Consider the following 3,837-nt stretch of genomic DNA (forward strand, 5'->3'; position numbering starts at 1 on the left):
ACATACATATCACGTATAGTTTGAATTCTGGATTTTGACATTTAGAGGGCACATGAGAAACTATTAGGGTGTTAAAAGAAATTCTCTTCTTTTTTTTTTCTTCGGATGGTAGGTTTTTTTTTTTTGGATAGAAAGGGTCGGTGTTTTATTCATTATTTTAAGAAATATTTAATTTATATATATATATATTAATATTTTTAAAAATATTTATATTTTTGGAATGTAAATATGTTTATATATAATATTTATACTTTTTTTAAGAAATATTTTTATAGCATTCCATCCATCAAAATATGTTTACTACAGTGTGGTATAACAACTAGAATTTAGAAACTAACTAGAGATGTAGTCTTGGTCATAAAAAAAAAAAATTAGAGATGTAGTAAATTTACATATAACATGAGCAACTTCATTGGTTTATATCGTACCAAACTTACACTTGAGTGTTGACCATATGTAAATATTGTCAATCCTTAATATAGACAGTAAATAAAATACCGCTACCAACTATGAACATATTCTGCTTGTACGAGATTTGAACCTCTTAAGCAAAGTGGTTAGAGTTCAAATTGAACGAGATTAGTTAACGATGAACACTTTATATCTGCGACATGGTAACCCAATATAATTAAAGTAATACTTAAATAAGTTATTAGTCCATTAACTTTCACCACATTTTGACTTTAGTTCCTGCACTTTTTTTTGTTTGACATTGATCCCTGCAGTTTGTAAAAATTTTACATTGTTTCTTCTGTTAAGTACACATTTAAAAAAAAACAATACTAACAATGTGCCACGTGGACCAATTATTACACGCCTTATGGCAGATTAAAAGTTAAAATTTTTATAATTAAAAGATTCCAAACTTTTAATATTGGTCCATGCACCTTGGTATTGGTCGCTGAGCCCTTAATTAATAAATTTATTTCTTTTTACCCTTCCAACAATATTATTATGTTTACTATTATTTTGTTCATTATTTTTATTGAGAATTAATATAAAAATTCCCTCAAAAAAAAATATAAATAAAATAATATGAGAAGGAAGCTGAGTAATTAAAGATGTAAATTTAGAATGATGGTCATGTTTTAATTTTGAGTTATTATTAAATATTTTAGAGCTTATTTATTACTAGGAAGTCATTTTCAGAGTAAATTACACCTTTCTCCTCTGTGAGAACCATGGATTATCCTCTCCTCCCATCTTATGATATCATGGTCAATGTTGACCATTCATACAATCTCCACAATTGTTACATAGTTTTTGTGGAAAATGAAAATGTTTTTATAGCATTTAAACTAACCATTGTCAATGTTGACCATTCATACAATCTCCACAATTGTTACATAGTTTTTGTGGAAAATGAAAATGTTTTTATAGCATTTAAACTATAATTTAGAAACCAACTAGAGATGTAGTCTCTTTAGCTGGAAGATGAGCAACTTCATTTGAACCCCTTTTGAAAAGTAGTTAGGGTTCAGATCGATGGAGATTAGTAAACGATAAGTAACGTTGAAAACTTTATATCTACAACATTGTAACATAATATAGTTAAATAAAATGCTTCAAAATTTATGTGCTTTACTATGCAAAGGGGGGAGAACCCTCCAGAGAAAAAAATGAAAGTGTGTTAGGTGGTTAGAAAACAGGTTTAGTGGCCATTTAGAAAACTTCTATCGAAAGAAATATTGACATTAATCCAGACCAACTCTTACTAAAACGGGGTTACACTAACAACACCAATTTTGTTTTTTTTTTCGAGCCAAATAAAAAAAAAATTCAAACCTTATCTTGCAAGTATGACATATTACTGTATCCACCCTCTTCTTTATGAAGTTGAGACCTGTTTTCGCACATTATTTCTTTGATTAAATCACAATTTCGTTACTCTTTTTTATAACCTTAGTATGGCTGGATGTATTGATTTCATTATTACACAACCGTCTAGATGTCTTGGAGGGTAGAAATGAAATTATTTTCTCAACTAAGGTACCAGAGGTGTACATGATTTTAGATGCTATTAAATCTACCCCTTGGAGGTTGTTTTTAACAAGAAAGAAAATGGTAGTATGTACTACGACTCGTTCTCAAATCCTCATTTTTTTTTTGCACTAATTCATAGTATGGGTGATTTTATTTTAGTTGGTAGAGGTATCATTTGTATTTGTACCTGACATTTTGATCTAATAAAATTTGTCTTGTTGTTAAAAATTACTTTTATTTGTAAAAATATGTTGGAAATGTTATACCAGATAGAAACATTCATAGATGGTATGCTATCTAAGAAATTGGCTTATAACTTTGTTATTGACAGATGAATCTTTTATAGTAGCACATAGAAATCATTGAAATTGGGTTAGAGAATAGAAATCATGCATGAAGACGTCAATGAGATAAAGAACAAATCTATCTCAAAGATAGTAAAATTATATCAATTGGGATGAGAATTTTTCCGCACAAACTCATCTTTGACTCAGCTCTTGATAGATCTGATTTTCCTTTGACTTCAGCTCTTGTTGTAAGAGGCTTTCGACACATTTATTGATATTAAACCAGTTCATTGAATTCATTGCAATGAAAGATAGAGAAATATTAGACTTGCCTAAGAAGAGGAATATACAAATTCACCTAATATTAAACTTCAAACCACAATCTTGTTCCATTTCTAAGGCTTAGGCAAGGATTAATTCCTTTCTCACTTGTCAGATGAAAGGATTAGAAATCAAATTAGAGTAAAATGATTTTTTTTTTTTTTTGAGAGAAGAGTAAAAGGATATTTAAAAATAGAATGCATAACAACATTAAATCATATGAAATAAGAGCCTCCAAATATCCACCCATCAAATGTCAACATTACTATCATATATGGGTACATATACTATCATTAAATATTTGATCCAAATCTGTCATAAAATCAATATCATACAATTCTATGATTCCTTTTTTGACAATGGCTTTATAATTTCTTTATAGATATTTTGAATGTTATCTTTATGGTTGAACTAAGGCATTGTACAAAATTATAGTAACATACTTATTAATCAAAGCTACCTTTTAGTTAGTTATTAATTTAACAATATGCTTCAGATGAGTCACATATCTCGACAGTGTGTTGAATTTTGATTCTTGTCTATCCTTTTGATTTAGATCACATTGAACTAGAGATTTCTTTTTATTGGAAGCTTACTTTTGATCGTATCCGAATAAAAGGAAATCTTGCGCACCGTAATGTGATGCTTCTGGACAATTCTAGTGACTATCCTCTTTGCCAAAGGCCATGAGGAGTATTCATTTCACTTTCTTTTTTTGTATTGTGTTGTACCGTTTTTGGTTGGGGCGAAAGTCTTTCGTTGGCTTGATTTCATGTAGATTATTCCTCGAAATTTGTGTTTTGTTGGAGTGTTTTAGTGGGGAGGCTAGAAACAAAAAAATTTGAAGGGGGGTTTTACTTAATTTGGCATGTGACGATTTGGGTGCTTTGGAAGACTAGAAATGAGAGAATTTTTTAAAATTATCCAAAGGTGGTTCTAGAGATCGTTGATGAAATTCAGGTGGTTTCTTGGAGATGGAGTTTTATAAGCGTTGCTGGTTCTACTGCTATTGTTTTTCCAGCTCTTCAACTGTTGTTTTTGGGTTTTCTGCTGCAGTTTTACTGAGTTTTTCGCGGCTGTCCAAGGAGAGTTGAGATTGCATCGAATTTGACAGTTGAAATTGAATTGAATTTGACAGTTGGATTTGAAGTTGAAATTGAAATTGGGTTGAAAGTTGGAATTGGAAATGCAGCATGTATGTATGGTTTAACAAGATTATTGGATGTATGAGCACGTAAAATACATG

This window comes from Medicago sativa, chromosome 4, assembly GCF_051527215.1.
Source record: "Medicago sativa cultivar Bolivia chromosome 4, Bolivia_mono, whole genome shotgun sequence".
Classification (NCBI taxonomy): Eukaryota; Viridiplantae; Streptophyta; class Magnoliopsida; order Fabales; family Fabaceae; genus Medicago; species Medicago sativa.